Below are 27,446 nucleotides of genomic sequence, written 5' to 3' on the forward strand. Positions count from 1 at the left end.
CAAAAGCAGCATCTCTACAATGTGCATTTAGACCCACATGTGAGTGAAGGAGAAGGAGATCTCTCTTGTAAGGTATAACAAGTGCTTTTTAGCATTACTCTGCATTCTTCCATTATCTCTTTTTCTTTATTACCAGTGAGGCAGACTTTGTAATTCCAGAGAGATGTTACCAATAATAACTGGTCACTTGGGATGGTCTCTTTGTACATCCTGCTTACCTCCTTTGATTTCAAGAGCCTCATATGGAAGTCTTAATCATAAGTTACTTAATTCAGCATTTCTTGCAATTATTTAGGAGTTTCCTGGCAGAGAATAAAGATCTTCTTTAGATATACAGACTCCTGACAATTCAGAAATTAGTGTATACCAATATTATGCAATAACATTGAGTTCCACACTGGTTAGAGAAATTTGGTCAGTAACACTATCGAATCAGGGTTACATCTTTAATTATTTAAAATAAATAATATAATAGTAAACAAAATTCTGAACCATTGGCCATAAATTAATATATTCTTTCAAAAGGCTACTAAAAATTCTTCATATTAATTATTATTAATAATAAACTGTATGGCTAAAGGAGTAAGCATTGTCATGAATCACAAAGTAAGTTACACAAAATGAAGTGCAAAACATTCACGTAAGAAGAAGAACTAGATATACAAAAATGATATCGTACATGAATTGCTTTTGGGTGCAATTATCTTCCTCACATGTTAATATAATTTTGGCATCTTATTATATGTTTTATCCCACAGGGAATTTTAATTCAGAAGCACAATTATCAATAAACTTGCCTCACAAAAAATACAAGTCTCACCTCCTAGTCTGATTTTCTACAGTCCTCTTTTGTGCAGGAAGAGAAGTTTAGAGTATATGTGTTTCCTATAAGGGCAAACATTTCTTTTCTCTTGTTCACTATGCCACACAATTTATAACAGCCTTCTTCTATTATATGGTGTCACTAAGAACACACAACATTCATTTCATATTGATTAAAAAGCATTTGAAAATATTTTATCGTATTTTAAAATACAGCCTGCATGTTTAGCTCCATTTTTTGATACACATGAATACAACAGATATTAAGCATGGAAGGCATTGTAAGTAGATCATAAAACAAATACTTTGGCCAAAACCACAGGGCATTCTATGCCTTCAATCAAACCACAGCAATTAATATGAAATTCTAAATACAGAATATAATGCCACATAAATAGTATAACAGCCAAGTCCTGTCTAAGAAGCCATATGTTTTTTCCCATTGTTCAAAAAAAGGAGATGACTTCCCGTCACTTATGTTTCTGATTAGCAAGGTGATTTATGCCACAATCACTAAAAATGCCAGCAAGTGAATGAGAAAATGCATAGTGACTGCACCAGATGTGCACAATAAACAGGAATCCCATTGTAATCTCTGGTACTTAGTTTATATGAAGGTAATGTAAGAAACACTCTTGGATATGGCAAAGTCACTCTTTTTTTACATTTGACTATAAATGATATGAAATAAATTGTGTGTTTTATACTTTATGGCATGCATACATTGATAAATTAGGTACAGTTTTGTATCCCAACTTATCTACAAGACAAACCTGGCTAAGATCATGGGGATTAATTGCTTCAGAAGTGTGAAATGCAGCTTTTCCATTCTTTTCTGCACACTCAGTGAAGAAACAATGATTAATCACTGTTTAACTATTCTCCTGAGGATCTACAAGATTGCCAAAGCAGGACTTATCCTCATAAATCCAAAAAACACAGGTTTAGATTTGTTGCCAGCAACTGAAAGAACATGAACTCAGAGCCATTCGTTATCAGATTAAAATAATGTCAAGGCTTTAGAACCTCCTACCAGAGCAAAATTCTTTTTAATTTGCACCTAACAATGGGAATTGGAGTATCAAACCAGATTTAAGAAAAATATATGTATATATATTTATATGAACATACCTCCCATTATCAGAAGTATAACATCCTTATAATACAGCCACTTCCATTAATCCAGCATAACAGAAGCAGCATCTTTAAACAGGAATGCTTCCATTGATATTAATGCTCAGGAAATACAAAAGCCGCGAAGAACTCAGTTAAAATTACATCAGTTTCATTTGTTTGCAACAAGTCCTACTTATGTACACACATAGTTTGTTTAAATGTCTGAGAATTTGTTTCGATATCTTAACTTTTTGATCGAGGACTGTACTTGTAACAGTGCTTAACATTTGTCTAACCACCTTATAATCAGCATTTAATAAAAATCACTGTGTTTAATACAGAATTCACTATGCAAACAGATCACACAATCAAATGAGAAATGCAAAAATTACCTGTTTAAAACTTTCTCCATTTAGAGAAGGTATTCATAAAAATGCATAATTTCATCATGGAAATAACAGACAGTGCTGCACAGACTCGGGCTGTATAAAACAGCATCAGAGGACTGACAGCCTTTTCTAAAAAGTTCCAGTTTAAGAATTTGAGTACCTATTTCTGCCTTTAAAGAGATGAGAATAACTAATGTCAAGTACTGCCTAAAGATTCCCCTAGGAAAAAAACAAAAAAACAACAAAAAAACAAAACCAGAAAAACCCCATCACATTGAAATGACTGTAGTATTAGGAAAGAAAAGAAAGTTCCATCCTTCAAAAATGACGTGTCGGTGACAGGTAAGATTCTGTGGGGAGAGAGGAAACCGTGTCAGAGTTCCCAAGTGCCTGGGAGCCAGAGTAAGCAGGTAAAGCCTGTTGCAGATCACTGCCTCTGGCCTGCAGCTGTCCCCACTGGCCACATCCCTGTGCTGCTCTGTCACCTCCAGATGCTCCTGTTCCTCCACTCTCCCACCACGTTGGGGCTTTTTCTCCAAAACAAGTTAATGCTGATAAGATCTCCTACTTGGCATAGACAAAGTCTAAGAACGAACAAGGGGATGCTGAAAACTTCTGCAACTTGATCCAGCTGTCCAGGAAGGGGTACCTGCAATAGCCCACAATCCCCCCTTGGGGGACAGTGCCATCTCTTTGTGTTACATACCTCACACATGTGGCAAACTTAGCCATGGAAACCGGGGTGCTAGAATTTTAATACTGTACTGTAAGAGACATTAACTAAAGAAAATCCACGCTGAGTAAGGGATGAATTTCTTAACATAATTTCTGTCAATGTGATGGTGACCCAGAAGTTACCAGGAAAGGACAAACCTTTCCTGGGTGACATTGGCTTCAATGCAAGGATAACCACAAAGGAGGAAATTGATGCAAACACAGTAAACACACTGCACAGGCTGAGGTCCTGGCTAACTACATGAGCAACACATCATGCTCATCTGGAGCACCCTTCTGCTTACAGTATTGTATGGATCTTCTGACATTTCTTTAAGTTTCACAAACTGGAAGACCTTGACTGAGTCCCAGGTCAGTGAAAGTGTTTACAAGCTTGCATCCTTCTCAGAGACAACTGAAAGGTAAATTTATCAAATTTAGCTAGAAACTTCAAGCACTAAAAAAAAATGCTTCACTGGCATTTCAGCTCCTTCTTCGCATCAGTTCCTAGGGAGGACCAGTATCCTCAGTCAAATCCCACAGTACAAGACCCACTCTTGTTTGTTAAGCACTTCAGGATTCACAACTACAAATATTAACCACCCTGTGTTTACTAGGATTTCCACATTTAAGTAGTCCAATTCATACCTTTTCCTGCTCTAAGAAACATTTGACAAATATTACTCTACTGTTATTGACTACTTTCTGAGGGTAAGGCACACTGTGGAAAGACAAAATGAAGTGTGTAATGTATCCCTTGCTTACAGCAAGAAAATAATTTGCTGCTAACTTGGTCATTAAACAGAAGTCATCACAAACTCATGAATACTGGGATTAACTGCTTACAGACATGGTTTCAACTACAGGTTTTAACCTTATTTACCAAATCGAGGTATTGAAAACTATTTTTTCACCTTATTTTCAGATATGCAACTCCCAGTTCCTGATTAGGAGGAATGAAACATTAGAATTATTGTGATGTTTGTAATTTCTGCATTATTAGTTTTAGGTTTGCTTTCAATATGTTTCCCAATGCACTGGAATGTGTTATCCTCCATATTAAGTATGCAATGTGAGTGAGGGAAAAAAAATACCTGAAAACAAAGGTATTCAAGAGTTGTAGATCCTGGTGCTATCAGTGTAATTTAAAAATATGGATTAAGATTTTACTTTGCAGACTGCTAACATGTAATACAACAGTAGACCTTCCAATGTTACACTTCATGTATATTATTTTTTAATACAGGCACAGGATATTTCTGACAAATTTCTTACTGAACAATTACAAGCATGTATAGAAAACCAGATTATATATTAAAGAAACTGCCTGATTCATATGCCTATGTAACTCTTACTGTATTAATCATAGCAACAGGAACATTTTTACCTACCTCCAATAATCTTTTTTCTTGCTATTCAACTACTGTAATAACTTTCCTTCCTTCTGGACTAGTCATCAAAATATTAAAGGTTCAGAGAAACCAGAATGTATCAAATTATAGAATTGTTTTTGGAAACCTGTATTGCTTGAAAAATTCCTCCAAATATTTTTGTAGCAAATCAAGAAAAATACTGTATGTCCTTCTGTTCAATGATACTCATCAACAGTTGCTACAACACTGCATGGTCACTTCAATACCTACTTTTAGAGTACTCTTGGCAAAGTTGCTCATGTGAGACATTCAGATTGCAGTAACAACACACTTTTCCCCTCTCATTTTCATTCAACTAATGAATGCAGACAACTTTCACTACTCCTCACTCCAACTGGACTTCCGAAAGGTCTTGTACCTGAGCCTTCACTGCTTACAATGCACCTGGTGAAAAAATGCTCTAAAATCTTGCCCAGGAATACCACTAACTACTGTTAAGGCAGTAATACCATCCTGGGCTTTTCTGCATTTATTTCCCACAATTCAACGAATTTCCCAGTTTCTTGCTTTTCAGCACAGTATATATATATGTGCTAATCCTCCCGATCTCTAAAAACTTCAGGATGATATCATTCCTTACCACCATTTTCCTTGGACATAAAGCAACCTTCTCCAGCAGCAAAAATGTTCTTCTATATTTCTTTTCTGGATGAATCTCAGACTACAGAACCTGCTTCTACAGGAAAATATTTCAAACATCGAGTTTCATCACTTTCTTTATCACTTATTTGCACTTTCTCTCCCTACCACACATAACTTGCATACAGATGTATACACATACAAAAGAGGCAGCAAGATACTGCAGCACAGATACCACTGGCTCCCCTGAATAAAGATGCAAAAGCAGAAATATTAAAAATGCTTAACAGAAGAATGTCTGGCAAAAAGCTCATTTCAAGATTCAATACAGAAACAGAACCTCACATATCACCTCCTTAATCAGTACCTCTGACAATCCCCACCTTTGGGATTCAGGTTTGCACTGAGAATTATTTAGTGATGTTGCACAAATTTATCAGCTTTCACGGGGACCACTGTTGCATCACACCACCCCTCAGGATCACCCCTAGCTCTTTGCAAGTGTCAACTCATACTGAATGCTACAGAGCATCTTTTCAGCAACACAGACTACAGTATCACCTTTATCAGCAGGAATCAAAGGGAGTATTTATCTCCGTTGAATACAATAAGTACTACAGCCTAAAGTTGCTGAATGCTACGTCTGCTCTCCCACACATCTTGTCAACCAAAGCAGAGTTTTCTATGACAAGATTTTTTTTTTTTGGTACACCAGACAGAGATCTCTCAAAAGCCAATCAGAAATCATGAAACAAATTCACAACAAAAACTAAGTTATAGCCAAAAGCCTTACTACCTTCTGTTTCGAACACAAGGAGCATTCCTACAATTCGGCATCATCTAGCATTGACAGATGGAAGCACATACCTACAAAAATCATAGCCTTCCCAGAAAAGTGAATGAGAACTTCCCCATATAAAAATTCTAGTCATATTAATGAGTATGAATACATAGAGATATAGCATGAAAGCCAGTCATCCTAAGAAATACTGCTGGGTTGGAAAGTACCTTGATATTTATTAATGAGGGGCAGGAAAAAATATACAGAAAGCATTGCATGAAATACAAATGCTTACTGTAATACAAACGATATCATCTTTACTACTACAATTGGATTTGTGAAAATGAAACATTTATATATATGCGTATGTATACACATATACTTTTTTTTAGATCAGAGACTTTTTTTTTCTCAAGTGTTTAATGTGCTAGTGCTCATAATAATGAGAAAACTCTGAAATATAAATCAACTTGGGTAAAATCAAGATATATAAAAAAGTGGGAAACTGCTATGTTTTCCAGCTATTTGGCTATTCAAAAAGTCTTACATTGGAGTAATCAAGTTTTAACAAAATAAAAAATTCTATATACCACTACTCACAATAAAAAAGTGATTACAGAAGTATTTGGAAGCCAAAATATCTTAAGAGCATTATTTCTTGTATCTTTTGACTGAGAAGGCTTTATAATTGCCATTTAAAGGTCTCATATTTCATCCTTATTTTTGTCTTTATCCTTTATCTTACAGAATTCTAAACAGAAGATCAGTCACACACAGGAGGTTGGATGCAAACTTCAGCATCATAAATTCAGCCACAGATCCAGAGAACTAGATGGTCACACCAGAACAAGAATATCCAAGTCTAAATGTATCTGGACAGAAATGAAGACAGACCAAAACAAACAGCACTGCTAGGGTGCACAGGTTAATATACAGTATTTAATTTATTTTAAAAATATGTCAATTTCTTTCACAAACTTTTCCTAATTATTTTTATTGCTATTCATTGATGCCTAAACAGTAGCAGAGATTCTTGGAAGGTCTGGTTCTGTGTGGGTTGTGCTTTTCAAAAGAAAAGCATCTGCTCTCTCCTAATTTCTTTCAGAATCTGGAAAGAAGGTCACTAGGCCAAGGAATAACAGAGAATGAACATGAATGAACCACTGCTTACTGGCAGGAAAAGAGTTTCACTGTGATCTGTGGCCAAATAAAATTTCAGTAGCCATGTATTTTTACTGAAACAAAATCATAGCAGTTCCTAACACTTGTGGAAATGCACTTGAATTGCATACATCTACGCTACATCCAACTACAAGGATGGCTGAATGCAGATGTACTGCTCCCTCTCAACATCACAAAACTAATAGATGGTTACTATTTTGAACTAGAATTACAATTTTGCCATTATTATTTTATTAATGTTGGCAACAGGAAGAGCACCTGGGTACAATGACCACAGGCTTTTACTTTCAGCTGACAGAGGAGAAAAACCTGGGCATTTCCACCAAATCCAGAACCCATGCAAGTGCACAACTCTGTTACTTCCTTAAAATAACCTGGGCAGAAATGGCATGAAGGTATTCTAACAGGTGTGTGCTCAGATGTTAAGGTTACTTTCATTCCATTATAAAGCATTATTAAAAGAAATATCCAGGGGAAAAGTCAGTAGTATGTTCTGTCTGCTCATGAAAATATGTAAGCCTAGAAAAGAAAATGCAACAACACCTCACAGAAAAATGGTGGCTCAAACAGGCTTTGAAGTCATCACCACTATTAGTTTGAGACTGAATATTGAAGTTTCCAAAGAAGTTATTTCCTGAAAATTCAAGATATGCAGCTAGAACCATTTTACTCCTTTTTTATACAGTTTCCTTTTGTCTCCATGAAATCTGACTCTTCCAATGTGAATGAATACATGTGCAGTGAAGGATTAACACATCACTGATTTTTTTTCCTTGTTTAAATAATTCTGTGTAGGCAACACAATTTATTGGTATAAAGTAGGATTTATGGTAATATATTTCCTCTTCAAGACATAAATAAGATTTCTTAATAGTTTTCTGTAATTCATTTTCTTACAGTACCACATTCTCATACATTTACTAGTGTAATGCATCTGCTAGAATAGCAATTGCGTACCCTGAACACTCTTTTTAAAAGTCTTCAATAGTAACAATCCAATCTGCTAGAATCTTCTTTCACAATTCATTGTCTACATCTTGCAGCCTTTTACCTTCCTACAGCATATGCTGGATTTTACAAAAGGGAAAAAAATCAAATTTACGAAACAGAAACATACAAGGTTTCAAAGAATATGAAAGCTATCAAACTAGAAAAGTAGAATGTTATACTGAAATAATTATATGAAAATTTACAGAAGGCTACAGGTCTTTATTTTTCAACATTTCCCCTTACTTCATGTTATATTGCCTTCATTTTCTGAGAAGTTAACTTTTCAGTCTCTGGTGGTGATAATTAGAAAACGAACTGCACATATGTCTGTTTTTTAACGTGGACAGAAATTATGTAATTATTCAAATTATATCAGAATTTATATTCAGAAAATTGGTTGTCAGTCAGAAGTGTCTTCTTTATAAAATGACAAAATGACTCCACTAAGAGCAGATGAATTCTAACACGAATATCCACTTACAAAATTCTCTCTTCTGTTAACACATTCTCAACATTTTAGTTGTCTTTGCTGGAGTACCTTCTACTAGAAAGCCTTAAGATTTTTTTTTTCCACTGCAGAGGAGCTAAGAGAAATAAAGAGACCGAAGTAAAGAACAAGCTATGTGAGAACATAAAGGACTTATATTTTAAAATTTCTGCTGCCTAATACAATATCAATATGCAGAGAAAAATGTTTTGTATATATTTAATGCCAGTTACCTCAAACGCTCCCCATGAGTCTCATGGTATGACCGATTCTGTTGACAGTGCCTTTTTACAAGAGAGGAGAGAAACACCCACAGATACAGGTGATATTCAGAAGGCCTATCTAAGCTAGAAGTTATTTTTCTAGTGCCATCCATGTAGCAGTTGCATAAATGTTCCAGATTCAGACATACACGTATACATGCACGTATAAAAGTTATTGTCAGTGTATAAGTTACTACTATCCTGAGACTGAAATAATTTATGTAACATCTGTTTTCATATTTTTTCTAATTTTTTCTAATTAACATGCATATTTAACACATAAATGCTCAGACCACCTATTTTTCTGCTGATTTTTTCCCTTTCCTAAGTCGTGTGTTCCTGTGGGGTGCCCAGTATAGATGAAGCATTAAATTTGTTTGGAGGAATAACTGGTGTATAGTAAAGAAAATAGTTCAGACTATCTAAAAGAAGAAAATATGCTAAGAAAGTAATAAAAAATGGGCTACAGTGGCTTACAATATAATAATAAAGGGACTTCCCCCCCCCCAAAAATCAAGTCTTCTATTCATGAATGAAAAGTGCAATATCACTGACCCCCCACCCCTGCCCAAGATAGGTCAAAGCCTCTAAACTTTCAGCATTTCTACTTTCAGCTTCTACTACAAAACAGTGTAAGACGCCACATCTGTGGGTTTTTTTCATTTCTCATTGTCAATACCTAAAATATTCATTTGACACTAAATGGCACAAAGCACTGCAAGTCAACTATATCAGACACAGATTTAAAAACACAGCAAATGTTGCTATTACATTGTGCTGTTCACATAATTGTTGAAGTTAAGTTCAAAATCTAAAACCCTGAGAAGACAATAAATTCAGAGGAGTGGAAATCATTTATCCCATTACATTTACAGGACTTAGCAGAAAAAAGGTGTATATTTACACAGCTGAGATCATCCTTAGTAGGCCTTAGAACTGTAAATATGTTTTAGTCCATCTTCCTCCTCCCATCTTGCCACAAATCTAAAATGAAGAGCAATAAAAGCACACACCATCTTTGCTACATATATTCTACATTAACACTGTTTGTGGTATATCCAAAACACAAGAGATGGGAAGGGACAATCTTTGCTGTTTTGCTATTCATGGCAGAAGTCAACTCATCCCTACAGACAGCATAGCTGTCCTGTCCAAGCCTGAGCCATTTTTGTCTTTCTGGGTCTGAAAGTCTCTCGTGCCTGAAGTTCAGACATTCCTGAGCTCATCCTTCATTAGCCACTATGAGGAGAGAGACGTGTTCCTTGTTTGCCAACTCACCAGTAAGAAGAAGACATGATCACTGCCTATCACCATTAGCTTTAAATATCTTATCTCAGCACCTTCTCTCTTCAGGTTTCATGAGATGCAAAGTTAGGAAGACAGCCACACCCCCACTGACTGGCAGGTGATCCAACAAGGAGACCAAAAAAGTGCTGCACCTCCCACTTTTAAGCAACCTGTTCTCGAACTGATGGGAATGGCACTACAGTTAACTGCAGGAGGCATTTATCTTTCTTCTCATTAGCTCCTTTGCAACCTCAGACACATGCATATTTTAAAACAGTAACTTTCTCAATGGCTGTGAAAAGGAACAATCAGTCTTTATGTTCTCAAATCATAAGTTGGACATGTTAAATTTCTTCTGAACACTCCTACACAATAACCAACCTCTAGGTGAAATTGTAATCCTCTCAGACTACAATAAAAATTAGGAATATGAACTCTCCATTCATACCTGAATAGCAATTTGACACATTTTAATATCACAACTAAACAAAGTGCACCTGATGAATATATAAATACTGCAATCTCTTGACTACAGTTATTACAGGTGGGGTAGACTTCAATGAAACTGAAACTTGGATCTATGCCAGTATTTACATGGAAGAGCATAGCAGCATACATTCTGAGACCAAAGTAGGACATTTAATACAGCCAAAATCTCTGCAATGCCCATATTTCCTCAGCATTCTGTTGATATCATCCAAACTGAAGCACTCTTCAGCTCTTTTGAGCTTTCTAAGCATCTTCCTTTACCTTTGCATGTTTTTAACACAAAAACTGTTTATCAGCTTGAATACTTACAAATGTAGATTTGTAAGAAGTGTGAACTGGAATTAAATACCGCATCAAAATCCAATATTAATTCTCACAATCTTGTTCCAATTAAAAAGCATCTCCTTGCTGGAAATTCCCCATTTGGCTGGTCAGATTGCTTTTTTAGCTATTCTTCACCAATGTCGAAGGCGCTGTCCTCCCTTTCCAATCCTGCCCCTCTCACTTTGGGGAAAGGCTTGACTTAAACTTTAGATTTTAGCAGTAAATTCTGAACTAAAACTTCATTAGCTTTGAAAATATCTGAGTTATTCTACTGCTACCATGAACACATCTTAATTTTTTCAGGTGATCCAACACTCACAATTCCTATTGTACTTATCGTTAATATTAAACCGTGTATTAACTAGAAAGGTATACCGAAGGCAGTTTCCTATAAAACTTACTGACTTTTCCCAATTCTAGCAGGCCAGGGACACAAACTCACAAAAACATGGAAATGCAAAATACATCCCAAAAATGCATTGCTAACAAGACAGGATGGGGTCAACACGAAGTCCTTAAATATACAGCTGCAGTATCTCTTGTATAAAACTTTGTTTTCAAGTACTTGTCATCCTCAAGCTCTCCGTAGTGCAGAGCAGCTATCTGACTACTATACCCCATAGGTACAAGCACTGTGATAACCCTTGCATAAACTAATACAGCTACATTTCAGAAATACAATTTTCATTGACCGGGAATCAAGTCCAAACCAACAATTTGTATCTTATTAAGAAATTTCTGGCTATCAATTTTGCTCAATTTTCTCTGTCAGTTACATTTATAACCCTCAGGTTAGAGATTTGAGGATAATGGTATTTAAAAAAGGCTGAAAAACCTTCGGTTTTGCTGGTATTAGCATTGACAAATGCTCAGCAAACCACTATATTCGTTTACCTAGTGAAGACTGCTTGTGGAACTAGCTGGGAAAGGTGGTCAAAACCATCGTGAAGTTTGCTCTATGGAAATAAGTTTACATATATGCTCACAAATTATGGGACCAATCTACAAAACATTTTGTGCATATACACACACAAAATATCTGTAAAGTGAAATTACGTTTCCAAAGCATATCAGCTGTGTGAGTGCCTATCAAGATTCAAGAATATCAGGTTAAAAGGCACCAAGCTACCTTGATTGTATCCAGTATATTAACAAAGAGATATCATTCCATCTGTTTACGACCTCTTCGTGAAACTGTGGACCACAAATCAAGAATTACAGAAGGAAGTACCACCACATATTATGCTTCAGCAAGACTTGACTTTTGGTCGCTGCAATTGGGGTACATTAGGTTAGCAAGTGAATACGTGAAAGCTATGCATTTAATGCATTACTTCTTGGCCAGGGAATCAAAGAGATTAACCTGTAAAGATAAGAGAACCTGCTTGGAAAAGGTTTGCATGTTATCAGCTCTTATAGCATCATTAGCATCTTCTTATCAGGTGTTTGAAGCAGTTTTGGATATACAAATAAACAGGAGCCCTGAGCAAAATGTTCACCCTTCAACTACAGTAGTTTAAAACACCTGCTAAAGGTATTAAGATCAGTAGAGGAAAAATCACCCCCTTTAAATATTCTTTATCGCTTTCTGTCTTCTCTCCATGGTCACCTAACCTTCTAGACTTGCAAGAAGTGCCAACATATTTGGCCTTCTGATTCTCAGACACCTAACCTTGCTTACGCACCCTTGTACATCAATCTCTTTGAGAAGCACATCTCTTCCTGCTGTGGACACTAAAATTGCTGTAAGCATCACCATTTCTCTGGTGACTCTAAATCCTTCATCACAACCAGGTCACATTGGAGATTTTATGCGTTCATCAGCAAACCTGAATCCCACTAAATAAGACATGTAAAATTCACCTCCTCATGTGGACAGAGGGTGAAAACAGAGTAGGAGAACCTCCTTCTTCAAAAAAAATCAGAAGACAAACATATTACTATCAAATCTTACCTAGAAAGATGGGGAACAGGTCTGTGGCTTTGAATGTTCAGCCCTTTCAGTTGTGAAGGGCAGGAGAAGGATAATAAACTTGATGCTGTTAGAAAGTTATGCAGACTCTGGGTGATGCCATATTCATACAGGAAGAATGACCTGCACTGAGCACACTGTTGTCAGATAGCTGATGGATGAACTACCTACCATTGTCAGATTATTTGCTTTGTTTTCCTAAATTTCACTTTCCAAAATTAATTAATTGAAAGCATTAATTAATTAATGTTTCTGATATACTAAATATCTTCAACCTTAACTCACTTGATAACACGGGAATGATCTCTTCCTGTGCCAGCTTTTAAGTAAAGATGGATGAAATGACCATCTCATCCATAAAGCCAAGATAAAATGGAGAGCACTGTGGCCATCTTGATCACAATGCCATGAAGAAAATACCACTGTTGGTTTCTTCTAAACCTCTGAAACGTTTATCAAAATATGACCACATACTGTGAGAGAATACATGCATCCAAGTTACTGAGAAGCAGCAGTTGGAAAGACAAACACATGCAATCAGGTAGTGTGCATCATCATCTTTTTTAAGAGATACTGTCAATAGCCTTGTTGACTGACGTGCCTTTCACAGGCCCCCACAATACGATAGGAATACTTCTGCTCTTTTACTTCCTGCACTACCATCATATTAGGAGACTATTTCCTTTTTTCTGTTCTGGCCCATCTTGACAAATACTCCACATGGTAAGGGGGTTACTAATTCAGTCCAGCCTCCTGAGGAGCCAAGTTAAGTCTGTTTATACTAAGAGACTGCCTTGGTAAGCTTCAGGTCCCCAAAAAGCATATAGAAATGCTAGCATCTTTACAATGATTTACTGAAAGCAGCAGCTCGTTTTAATAAAACCATCCCAGAACATAAAATTGATTGAACCAACTGCTGTGCAGGGCATACACAACAGCTGATCAAAATCATGCAAGATTTTTATTCCAAGAATATCTCCAGAGCTTGTAGAGTTTTTCCTACTTTATTATTTCAGTTTTGATACACAACTCACTTAGGCAAGCAGAAAAACTAAGGCTGACTGATATTCTGATATTTTTAACCAAAAATTTAGATAAATTCAAAATAATTTCCTGTGTGAAAAACCAAAATTAAAACCAAATATACCTGATAATCACCAGCAGTTTTCATAATGTAAAAACTAACTATTATCTTCCCAATTATCCCTCTTCAAGTGATACAACATCTTGATTAATTGTATCCCAAAGAAGTCCACAACACCCCATACAGATTACTCCAAAGGACACCTTTCTTCCATTTCTAAAGGTTTTAAAGAATAGATTTATAATAGTACTACAACACACACACATATAAATAAACATACATACATATATATATAATTGTGATTTTAAAAGGCAGTAAAAGATGAAAACTTTTTCCAAACTCCAAAGATATCATTGCTAACTTTACTTTCCTTGCACAAAATATCACCCAGAAGAGTTTATCTATTTTGTTGAGCATAACAAAAAGTTCACCTTTTTACAGTGTGCTACACGAAGCTTTGCCTGTCTTTTATATAGTTAAGTAATTTTATGGTATTGTGTCACAATGAAGGACAAAAATAAGCCAACTGTTTAGATTCCTCTCCTTTATGTTGTGGCTTTGATCACTAACAATGCTGCATGAACAGCCAACAGAAGGCTGACATTTCATAAAATATGCAGTGATAAAAACTAATACTGTAGCATCTGGGAGCGATATATAAAATGCAGAAATACACCTAATAACTGTGATCTTAAATTACAAGTTACTAAAAGCTAAATAAGCAGCATACCTAAAAGAAAGATTAAGACAGGATTTTTGTGCTTCTGCTCCTAAAAACAAATTTTAAAAAAATTAATCCAAGATATGCTATCTATTATTCTTAACAATTCCTCTGGTTCCCTTGTATCTTAAAAGCAGCCTTGTAGAAGAGTGCTTTTTTTGCCGTATCATTAGGTATCAGCAGAAGCCAAACACATTATAAGCCGCCTTCGTGCTATATTAATGCTCTCACGCTTTGTGGAGTCCCCTTTATTGTCTTTTTAAAAATATCAATCACACAAAATACACATAAAACCTCATGACTGATTCTTCACTGTTATGTAAAAAGCTGAAGCTCTGTGATGACAAAAATAAGTAAAAATCCTTCCAATAAGCTGCATAAATTAAGTAAAGCTCAGTGTAGAAATTACATTATTTTAATTTATTTACCTTAAGAACATTAAGAACCTATAAGACAGGCCACATAAAATGGAGGATTACATCCTAGAAAGCGTGAATCCCTAAAGAACTTACAAGTCATTGTAAATAACCAACTGCTTTTTTTGCTCTTACTATGTTGCTATAGCTAAGAAGCTAAAAACAATCCCTGGGTGCATTACAGGGAAATATATGGTAGTACTAAGGACTTGAAATTATCTGCACATATGGCATCACTGGAATGCTATAACCAGGCCTGGTATCTTTAATTCAAAAGGAAGTTGAAATTAAAAAGGCCAAAAAAGGAGCTACAAGAATTACAGTCAGGAAATCCTTCTTTTTATTATGTGTGTGAGACAGATAAAAGATCAGTATATTTAGTTTATTTATAATAAGATTATAGGTGACTTGATTGAGATCTACAGCTTAGTACATGTGGCGAAGGTGTAATAGCCAATATCTATCTAATCAAGCATAGAAAAGGATAGTAAGACAGAATAACTGAAAAACATCAGGCAAATTTGGTCTAGAAATACCACGTCTTAATTATTACATCAGGTTAGGCAACAACATAATTTTTTTTTTTTGCATATTAAATATCAAGGTAAAGGTGAAGTAATGATTTGTATTGTTTTAATGATTAATTCTTTACCGTGATTTATACCAAAGATGGAATGGCTAAACATCAAAATTATCTCTCCTGCATTGAAACCAGTTTAATATTAAAGAAATTGCAATACTCAATTAACTTTAAAGTTTTACACAACATCTCTGTTCTCATTTATGATTCCATGGGTCATACTTTAATGCAATTACTCAATATAAAAATTACTTTATCTAAAGTAACATAAAAATAATTTTAAGAAAGGGTGCAAGAATATTATTCATCTTTATAAGAATACACCATAAAGAAAGATGTAAAGTAAGAGTGACTTATGTGGTGCAACAGGTTAAGCAGTTACTGGTCATCCACAGGTGTATGTAACATTAATATGAAGCTGAAACAACTGCTCCAAATAATTAGGATATAATGGTGCAACATTTGCTTATGGCACTATAAAATGGGTAGGACTTCCTCAGCATAGTTATGAGATCTAGTAAAATACAAGGTCTAAAGAACTAACTGTACCAAGGAACACATAATGAATTAGGCTTTTTAGTATTAGGCTCTCATTTAATAGCAGGGGAAAAGCAATCGTGTATCAGATGAAAAAAGAATGCAAGAGAAAATCCACATTTGGTGCCTAAAGAACTGTGAAGCATATTTTTGGTCTGAAAACATTCTGAAATTACAGTTTAAGTATGTGGGAGGCAATTGTCCTTGTGGTTATAATTAGTGTCCAAATTTAGGGACTACAGCGCTTAATGCATACCCACCCGCCTGTTATTCTTACCATGTTTTTTATGTCACTTAATGGAGATGAATACTCTTTTCCCACCTCATATTTACATCAAGGCTATTTAATTTCTTTAGGCTGCTATAATAGGTTAAACGGCAGTCTCAACATCACTCTTCATCTCCCACTGGACAACGAATGGCATTATGAGACTGAGAATAGATGAAGGCATATTTACATTCATAATGTTCTTGACTATAAAATTTATGTAAATTATGATTTTATATTTGCAAATACTATAATTTTCACTTTCAATGAATACTTTGCTACTCTTTCATCATTAACTTTCTATGTACATTACACGGAGAGAAAAACTAATGAAAATAAAGAAACTAAGTGCTGTGATCAAAGAGGTACAGGTCTTCTGTAAAAGTTAAAAAATGCTTTGTTTCTTGACTGCCCTTAGCCCTGTACAGACAGGGGGCTGGACTACACCTCACTGCTCATTCAAAGTGTGTAAAACCTACAGAGGATTTTAAGCAGGTAACAACAAAACCAGATTTTGCATTGATGGCTTATATTTTAACCTCACCAAAACCTAACAACTGTATTGCTGAGGAAAATTAATTTTCCCCCCATCTGTATAAATAGCATTTTTTCTATTCATTGACAAAACACCATGGAAACACTAAGTTAATTACAGAACTGCATGTCAGGTTTGGGAACATGTTTACAGATGTTGCACAAGAATGAAAAACTCCAAAATATCAGATTTCATTAACTAAGCTATTGCTCCACCAAATGGATAGAATGATGTTTAAATATCCTTAGAGTGGAAAAAGAACTTTTCAGTTAAGAAGAACATTAATCTCTCGTACCTCTTGTGAGACATACATACACACAAATACTATGTATTTGTACCTACACACTATCGTGATTTTTCTGTGGTGGCCAGATAAGTATTTCCTTTAATTTTATAACATGCAACTCTGACTCAAAAAATCATGCTTCCAGAATGAAAAACTGGCAAATCAAATTGGTCCAAATATTCTGACATATTTTTACATGAAGAACTTTCTTTTGTGTGTTTTGGTAAGAGCTTAGTGTGACATTTTCAGACTGCACATGCAAACATATGTAATGAAACAGCTCCCAAACTACCACAGTCTCAGATACATATGTCATTTTTAAGGAGGTGATTCCTTGATACCTGAGAAGCACTATGAGAATGAAAAAAAGTCACATCTTAAGGAAGTAAAATTGGGCACTTAAGACAAGTTGGATTGGTTCTGTGTGTAATGAAATTGCTGGTTATATATGTTGTTTTTCAAGTTACTCAACATGCAATCATTAGAAGACTCAACTTGAAATGCATGCTCTGTGTATATATTCAAAGAGGTATATTTTAAGGAACAATGAATCTCTTGGTCTCTCTTAACTTTGAGCTTTGTAATAAAAATGAATCTAAAAGGACTTCAAGATTCTGTTACAGTTTCACAAGTTGAGGAAGTATGGACTCAGACAATGGCCCAAACCGTCAGTCTCTTCCATTACATATCACTCCCCTTTTCCCAATTATTTGAACCAATTCATTATTCTGTGTAAAGTACTAAATTTCCCAAGCTTCTGCTGAATGCCTGGCAATAGGAAAGTCAGTATCACTGCTACACCAGACCAAATTACAGCTACCAAACAAGAAGCCCTTCCTCTTTCCTAAAAATACTGTGGAAAGGGGAAGTTATTTTGTGGGACTTTTAACTGCAAAACCTTGAGGGATGTTATGAAGACCCTCCCAAACTCAGAGCTTGTTTGTACAGGAAGCAGGGAAAACAATCTGATACCACTCCTCTAGTACTTGCCGCAGAGAAAACACTGAAACCTCAATATTAATTACAATACTTAAAATAGTCATAAGAAACAAGACACTGGAAGCTATTTTCATGCTGGCAAAGTCTGACATGCAGCTTTGACTACAATTCTTCAAGAAGCTTGCATATGAAATCTTCTGTGTTTCAAGTTCCTGCATTGCCAACTAATGATATGTTCAAGAAAGGAATTACATCTGAAAAGTAGTGTCAGGAAAACTTAAAAACTTGCATTAGCCAAATTTTCTTTTCAAACAATCTAGAAGCATAAGGCATAAGATCCCTGTGTAGAGTAAAAATGTCATGAATGAGGAGCTTTCTTTTTTACATTAAATAGTCCATCCTTTTAATGATGTTCATTACAGTATCTTTTAGAATAAGAAAAATGTTTCGTATGGAAATACTTTAATATTTAACTGTGTGTTTGCTAAAAATCAAACATTAAAGGAAAACAAAACCATGATTGTTTCCCCCTGAAATGCTACAAAACCAGGTTTTGTGCAGGTTTCATTACTGTTTTTTAATTTCATAACTCTATTTTCGTGCACAGAAGATTCCATTCAACATTTACATTTCATTCATAAAAGTGCATTTAATAAGTGGAATTAATCTAGATACACAATTAGTCAATCACGATTCCTCTAGCTGGTCGCTATTCACCTAGAGCAGTTTCACACTATAAAATATTCTCAACTGGAGCACTAAATCATGTTTAGACATAACTAGATACTGATTCACAACTTAAACACTTTACCATTTCCTTTGCTTTTGTCAAAACTTACGCCTTATGCAGCATATGTTTTTTAAAATTTTGATGCCAAAATCCAGCTAAGGTATTGGATGACTTTTCTGCTATAAAAATCAAACCAAACCAAAGATCTCCAACCCCAAAACATTCCACTAAATTCTTATTCTTTTCAAGTAGCTATATTCATACCGAGAAAACTCAGTAACAGCCTGTCAGTTCAGGAAAGTACTCTTTTACTTCCTCTAAGTTAAATACTTTCCAAAGTCTGAGTCTAAAAGACAAAAAAGAAACTAAGTGCAATCTGTGCCTTCAAGAGCAATGTGTAATTAAGGTCTTCCAACCATTTACTCAGGAAGAAATAGTGTTGCTTCTGGATTTTAAATTAATTAAAATCACTTTCCTGTCAGATGGTATGACTGTCTCTAAGCAAGACTGTCTTGATCTACTTTTTGTTGGTACATTGTATGGGAAGAATACATTCACTTAAAAAGAAAAGAGCATTTTCTTTCTTTTCTATCCATTACTCCTCTCTGCCAAATGACAGAGAGAAGAATGATTTTTTTCCTCAGATCCAGCCTGGATCCCACTATAAAGTACACTTCTGGATTTAAAAATAATCTAGATTAATATGCCAAAACAAGTTTAGAACATTTGTAACACAGAGAAATTCTTGAACCTGATCTACAACTCCCTTGTAAAAGATGATAAATATTGCAAGTTTCAAGATACAGGTCACCTTTTCTATAACTCTGAGGCATGCATGCTGCTTAACAAAAATGATAAAACAACATTCAACCACTTTTTGTAAATCTAGTAGAACCATTCACACCAGAATCAACTCTTACAACATTAATGCTTATGAGAAAAGATCTCAGAGGATCAGACATATAATATGGAGAAAACTACTGCAAAAGGTGGTGGCACAATTTTAATTCTTTAAAAATTACAAATCTGCAGAAATTGTGTTGCAAATAAAGTGCTTAATAGGAAGTTGTGAAACGTACATCACACAATGAAAGCTTGAACAAAACCACATGAAGCTGCTCAGAAGTTCTGAGTTTTATATAAATTCCACATTAATTTATTCAAATATAACAAAGTGCTGGTAATATACAATAACTTCTGCCCACCATGGCTTCTATCACCTTAAAGAAATGCATACATTTCTATATTTACTATATATGTTTATTGAATAAATAGCACTAAGCAATGTGCGGAGGGTCTTAAATTACTAGGCAGTTGGTCATCACTGTCACTTTAATTTGGCTTTATTCATCTGCTTTCTCTCAGATTACAAATGCTGGCCAGTCACAACAACTGAGAAATGCTGCTGCTTGCATTGCTGATCAGTCCCTAGTACAGGACTCCAACTGCACACGGCTGGCATCTACACTGGTACCTGTCAATATCATTCAGTACATGTTTAGACATTTAAATCCATATAACTTAAGAGCAAAACCCACTAAAATTCTGTGAACTTCCTTTAGAATTTGTCCTGGAAGCAAAGTGTTCTGTAAGTCCCACAGAATTTTTTCAGGAGGAACAGAGGGAAAGAAAAGAGAGTCAAGGATAGCCATGAAATAGCATCTCTTCCCTTTAAGGAAAATTAGAGCAAATATTTTAGAAATTTTTTTTGTCCTTAAAACTTTACTGGAACATTATCACAGCTTTAAACACATCACAGACAACTGTCCGTGACTGCCACATCTATGGTAGGAGGATCACTTCAAATACACCAAAATATCATTACAATCTTGCTCTTTTCTAACACCTTGGTTAACAAATCTTGGTTTATACACTGCTGGCAACCCAACGGTTTCTTCCCTCGTTTTCTTCATGCAGATATGCTTAAGGCTGCCACTTTTAATCCTTTAAGAAGAATTTTAACAAATCCTTTTCAACAAGTTTTGATTAGGATTTATGATCATATAAGGGAGCACTTATCTCTTGCTGAAAACAAAACCAAACCAAACCACAAATTACAGTCTTTTGACCAGGTTCAATCAATACAACTTGTAACCACTGCAATGTCTCTGAAAAAGTTTGAAAGTCAACAAAATGCAGAGGAAACACTATATAATGTAACTATGTAAGAGACATACCAGCTATAATAAAGGCAAGAAGCTGCTCTGCTCAAGTAGAATCACAGACTGGTTTGGATTGCAAAGAACCTCTAAAGAACACCTAGTTCAGCCTCTTGTCATGGGCAGAGAGGCGAACATCTACTAGACTGGGTTGCTTGAAGTCCTATCCAACCTGGCCCTGAACACTTCCAGGGATGGGGCATCTGCCTTTCTCTGGGCAACCTATTTCCATGTCTCAACATCCTAATTGTAAAGAATTTCTTGCTTAGATTTCATCTAAATGTACCATCCTTTACTTTTAGAGGCCTAAATCCCTAGAGGCTCTGGTATAAATCTCTATCCATTTTTGTTAGAAAGCCCACTTTAAAGTACTGAAAGGCAGAAGTTAGTTCTTCCTTTGCACTGGCAAGGGTAGTTTCATGGTTAAAATGAAGACGAACTACAAGCACCAAGTACAATGAAAATGCTCTGCCAGAATCAGCTGGGCTCTGACCATGGCCAGCTCAGGCTTCAGAGTCATGCTGCCCCAAAAGGAGGCTCAGGACGGAAATGGGGCAACATTTGCCACAGGGGCAGGGGCAAAGGCAAGGGAGATGCAGTGCACAAAGACCACTGCCAGAGGAAACTTGAACAAGGATGTGAAGCAGTACCGAATTTGTCAACCACATAAAGTAGGTAATCTAACATGGTACAAAGAGGAGAAGCAAGAAGGATGTCTGAAGAGAATGGGCTAATAGCACACAGTACCACTAGTCCTCACCAGGAGAATCAGACAGCTACTGAAAATAACGCTATGGTAATTACTAGTCCTGACTTGATACTCTGTGCCCTCAAGGGGAACTGATATGACCTGATTGTAGTGCTTTGCAAAATAACTTTTGATCCTGGACCTGTTCTTCCACCATTTGAAACTGCACCTCCTGCAAGTTTTGCTGGATCTGAGAAATAAATTCTTATCTTATGCATATCTTTCTTGAGCCCTTCTCTGCAATTCAGCCATAAACTAAACACAAGCCAATGGACCACCAACTCTGTAGGAACAGCAACAACAGAAACACTGCAATGAACTGGGTGGTTTGAATTGGTGTTGGATTTTTAAAATACTTATATGTTCTGCTCATGCAGATGTGTGATGACCTCTACAAGCTGCATTAACAGTGTAACAAATAGGTAATTCACTTGCTCCACAAAACACAGATTATTGTACTAGTTAAGAAAAAATGCCATCTGTAATACAGTTGCAAATCAACAGTGTGTTTTAGACTGATATAGAAGTTTACTTATATTTAAATTAACTGCCAAATTATAACGTTACCTATTCTAGAGCCTGTAAGACAATACATAAAATCACTTAAAGATTTCTTCTTAGAAAGCACTGTATTTCAAATTACAAGCAAATTATAAATTCCTTAAGTATTTAATTACCTGAGATATTTAATCTGAAAAAAACCCAACATTCAGTTTTCTTGATGCTTCATAACCAAGTTTGTAAAACAAAGACTTTAGAACCAGGCTGCAAGCCAACAATTACCAACTATTATATGGGATTTAACTATTCCCTAAGTCAAAGGAACTATGTTTAAAGCCATATAGTATTTCAGTTTCTTTATAAATCACTTCAATATTGAAACTGTTTGACCCGTTTCAGTATTATGTCAACATAAAAATATCTGAAACACAAGAAACCAAGTATTAAGTGAAACCAATCTCAGAGAACACTGGAAAAATTTCAAGCAGTGGGAACTACAGGAAAATAAGTAACTAGCATTTAAAAATATTTTGTCTTCAGAGAAATTATCTGTCTTAAAGGTTTAACAAATTAGAAATAATAAGTAAAGCACACTAAATGAGCATTATCACTTTCCCACCAAAGAATTCTTAACATTATTTAATTTGTAGTCAGAACAATCTACAGTATACCAGTCCTGAAACAACTGTGCCACACTTACTATGAAGCAAGCACATAGAAATATAATTTTTATAAGATTATACACATCTGAAATACTAGGGTTCCTCAAATATATCAATTGCAGTGTTCTTTTCTAAATTATCAATATGCATTGCTTTCTTTAATGAAACTTCTAATTTTCTTGTTTTCCTGTTTTCTTGTATGAAGAGCTGTAAAAGGGGAAAACAGCCACGGACAGAAGAGATTCACTGTTTGGTAAACAGAGGATGGGGAAGAAAAAAAATATGCATTTTAGCAGTCTATTTTACAAAAAAAAAAATAATTTTTCTTTCTTCCCTTCTCATTTCCCCTTATTAGCCAACAAGAAGTACCAGATCTACTCACTGCGTGGCTAAGAAAATTAAGAGCTGAAATGGAAGGTAAGAGCAGCAGCCACAGCTTCAAGTTGCATCTCAAAGGTCAAGACTTGCCTGTAGACTGGTCTACCACTGAATAAGCACAACACCTCTTTCCATGTAATGTGCCAAATATGGCAGATTACATGGAAATCCCTGCTGCCTTCTTCACTAGCTTCAATGTTGCCTCCAACATTTGGAGTGATAGACTCCAAAGGGAAGCTCACGCTACTGAACTTGGCTCACCTTGAAGGCACTATGAGGGTGAAGTCGAGTTTGTCAAAAACTTAAAGATCTCCCAGGTTTGTTCATGAGTATATAAAGCTTGTCTTACATTACATGTAAATGAGTAAACCAGAATATTCAAAAGCTTCTAAGGCAATTTTCAAGAACAATTTTAACTAGTTTTTGAAAGACACGTATTCTCTAGTAATAGGATAGACAGCTATTTTAATTAGTTTTTCTAAGCCACAAAATAAAAAGACATTCCTAGAATTACGTAGATCAGTAAAATGAGTTCATTGTAATTACATACTATAGTGTTATCATGTAATTTTTTAATTTCACAAAGTTGGATGCAATGGAAAATGATCTGGATATAACCTATCAGAAGCAGTCTAAACACTTGGAAATGGTGAAATCAAACCCCGTGCACACACAAAAAGACTAAGCCATCAAAAGCACCAGTCTTTACTTCTCAACTCTATTTGACAGCTCCAAAATCCAGGCACACATCCAGAAGAACTTTCTGCCCCACGTCTGGTCAGTAAAGAAATTGAGGTTAACCTTTAATTTTTAATGTCACCTGCAGCCAGTGACTGCTTTTTCTAATGCAAGTGACAGATAAACAGCAAAACACTCCCAAGATGATACACAAAGCACCACATACCATAAGTGCATTTTTATTTTTATACCAACTCAATTTCTCAAATGGATAACCAATGTTCCTACTAATTTACATTAAGAATTGAGTGAGGCATGAAAATTGTTCTGATGCATAGGCTCTATTTCTTTAATGCACTGCGTAGTGTTCTGTACTTTATTGCAACACTGGAAAAAACTAACTACACTTAAAAGGTACTGAAACTACATATACAAGCTCATATATGTATAAAAAAATCACTTCAGAAAGGAATTTTAAAATATCCAGAGAATAGGAAGGGAAAATAACTAATTAAAGGCACTGATGGAAGTCACTAACAAAAAAAAAAGTACCTGTTAAAGCGAGTTTACTGACCTTTAACTACTTAAACTAGTGTGTTTCTTTAGATCAACACCAGAACTTAAAATCCACATTGCTAGGATTTCCAATTTATAATTCCTTTACACAATTCAACACTATCACCTTAGCATTTGCAAGGTAATTCCAAACTAAACAGAGGGAATATGGCAAATTGAGGTAATATAGTCTAGCTATTTAAGGCCAAATTGGCAAGTCTTTAACAGTAAACACTGTATCATTACTAAACACTGCCATGTTGTTAATGTTAAGGAGAGGTTTAAATTAGAGAGTGAATTGCCCCTTCAGGTCGGGACTTGGGGCACATTATGGGAAAAAGCAAAGAAAAGCTCCCACTGACACGGTCTATGTTTCACCAGTTCTGTGGGAAGCAGACTGCAGTACAGTTATCCCTCAGTTTTAAAACCAAATACCACAGTCACTATTTTCACTTGTCTTTTAAAATTTAATGCAGCTAACTGGGGAGAAAAGAACCTATATTTGTAAAGCAAGATTTCTTTTGATACAGAAATGCTATAAAAATGGTTTTTGGACAATTGCAGGAGACACATCACAAATATTTTTATAAATGTTAAATGTGTAACTATGACATTAATGAAAATGAGGCAAGCTCCGATTGGTTTTTTTTTTTTTTTAAATACAAAAAAATAAACTCACATAGTGGCAGGTGCTCAAACACAAAGGAGATACTTGTCTTCAGAAGGAGACTCTCCACACATTCAACAGGCAAACAGCGTTGGGATATGCCCCAGGCACCAGAAGCAATGAGGAAGCTGGAGTGGCAGTCCTGGTACCAGACTTCTGGAACTGACCTACAGATGGAGAATAAATATATTTAATGAAAAAAATCTAAAAATAGTTTTCGTTTTTTATTTGATCTAACAGGTTCAAGTTAAGGATTCAAGACATAAGTCACTGCATTTCTTCTGGACATTTCAATATAACAAAAACAAAAGTGACAGAAATTAGCTTAAGTATTTATTTTCAAGTGAAGTAAGTATTGTATTTCACATAATCATGTATCAGGACAGATAGAAACAACATGCAAAATAAGTTCATGTGGTTTTATTTATTTATTTCTATTATGACAATTATGGCAGACAAACAACTCCAACAATTTGAGAATTATGGAGACTTATTCAGTACTCAACCTGAAATTTTTATCAACATGTGATTCTTGCCTATTTCTGAGCATTACTTTCAATTTCTCCTCCTGTGAATTAACTTCTTAAAAACATGTAACTTACAAATTTTTGTGATTTGGTATTTTAGATCTATTTTCTAGAAAGTTGCTCAATCATTATTGATAAGACCATAAGAAGTCGTATAGGGTTCAACAGCACACTACAGCTGGATCTACAGGTTACATACACACTAAAAATGTTGAAGATTATTGTTTGAAAAAAAATTTAGCAAATAAAACATCAGCAACTTATCAGCCATCTATCTTTTATTAACTCTCCTTTAACTGTTCAAATCACACCACCAAAAAAACCTTCAAACAAACCCTCTTCAAAATATATTTATGCAGAATTTTTCAGCTACTGTATGATGATTAAAGTCTATTCACGACAGATAAAATTATATTTTAAAATAATTTTTCCTGTTACAAATATGCAAAGCTAAGAGAGTTGAATTGGAAACACCATCTTCCCTTTTTGAAAAGGTGGTTCTTTTCTATAGTGTTATCACCAGAAAATGTACAAACACAACCACCTAGACACATTTTTTAAAAGTCCTAAATGACACTGATTTTGCAAGTAAATACCCAAACAGCTCCTGAAATCCAAGCAGTGTTGTGGCTGATCTGACACTGTAATATTACAGTGTTGTAATATTTAGAAATATACCACAAAAAGCATACCCACTTGTAAAAAAATATAAAAACTGGGATTTCTTTTTTAAGATATTAAATTAAAGGTAATTGTCTACTCTTCAGTATATAAAACAGTTCCAACTGAATAGTGGGTTTAGGGTTTTTTTTGTAATTTGGATTAGCATTCTAATTACAACATACTAGCACATAAATGTATTTTTATTCTAGAGCATACTTTGAGTTATTAAGCCTGGCATTAAATTTTGTAACAAGATGTAATATATCTAATTCAAGAGGGCTTAGAGCATTCCTGTATTACTTATTAATATGTTAAGTGAATGTTTGGACAATTGATTTCAACTTGGTTTTGTGACTAAAACATGTGACAAAATACAATTTTCAAATTACATAGTCCATTTGTCATAACTACTGTTCTTTCTAATTTCTATAGGTGTTAACAAATTAAAAAAAAAAGCCACACTGACTAAATAAAGAACATTTAACCATTTCAGAATTTAAAAGAAATCATCAGCATTAGCAAATGTATCCATTTAGCCACTAGCAAAGCATCTTTTGCTGTGCTGCATTCCCACTGCCTTCCTTTGCTTTTTATACTCTCCTTCCTGCATTTCCACCCAAACTCTGTATGTGTATATTTGCAGAGCTACAGTGAGACCACAGTCTTGTACTGAAGCAACAATGAACAACCACAAATGCATTGCTCGAGTATCACAAGCCAACTCAGTCACAGGTGGACCCAATAGGTGACTGGTTGGTTTAATATAATCAATATATTTAAGACACTAATCCTGTCAATTCTTAGTGAAACAACAGAAACATCCTCAGCCAATGGCTTAAATAATGTTCATGCAGCAAAATAAATAGAAAATATTACTCTGTGTAAGTTCTGAAAACAGAGGTGATGACAATGTGTTTCACACCAGTTCAGCACAAAGATTTTTGTGTGATTCATACAGTTTTGACAGTTTTTTCAACAAGTTAG

The 27,446-nt window shown here is 35.1% G+C and overlaps 1 protein-coding gene across 5 annotated transcripts in view; it reads right to left on the reverse strand.

The window, feature by feature from the left end:
- Positions 1–27,446, reverse strand: part of TBC1D5 (TBC1 domain family member 5) — a 313,398-nt gene that overhangs the window by 220,101 nt on the left and 65,851 nt on the right. For all 5 annotated transcript variants that reach the window (XM_088163893.1, XM_088163900.1, XM_088163888.1 and 2 more), the window contains one exon: positions 25,285–25,439. The gene's annotated coding sequence lies outside the window, so the exon portion shown is untranslated. The remainder of the gene's footprint in view (positions 1–25,284; positions 25,440–27,446) is intronic.

The sequence above is a fragment of the Sturnus vulgaris genome, chromosome 1, assembly GCF_052056855.1.
Source record: "Sturnus vulgaris isolate bStuVul1 chromosome 1, bStuVul1.hap1, whole genome shotgun sequence".
NCBI lineage: Eukaryota > Metazoa > Chordata > Aves > Passeriformes > Sturnidae > Sturnus > Sturnus vulgaris.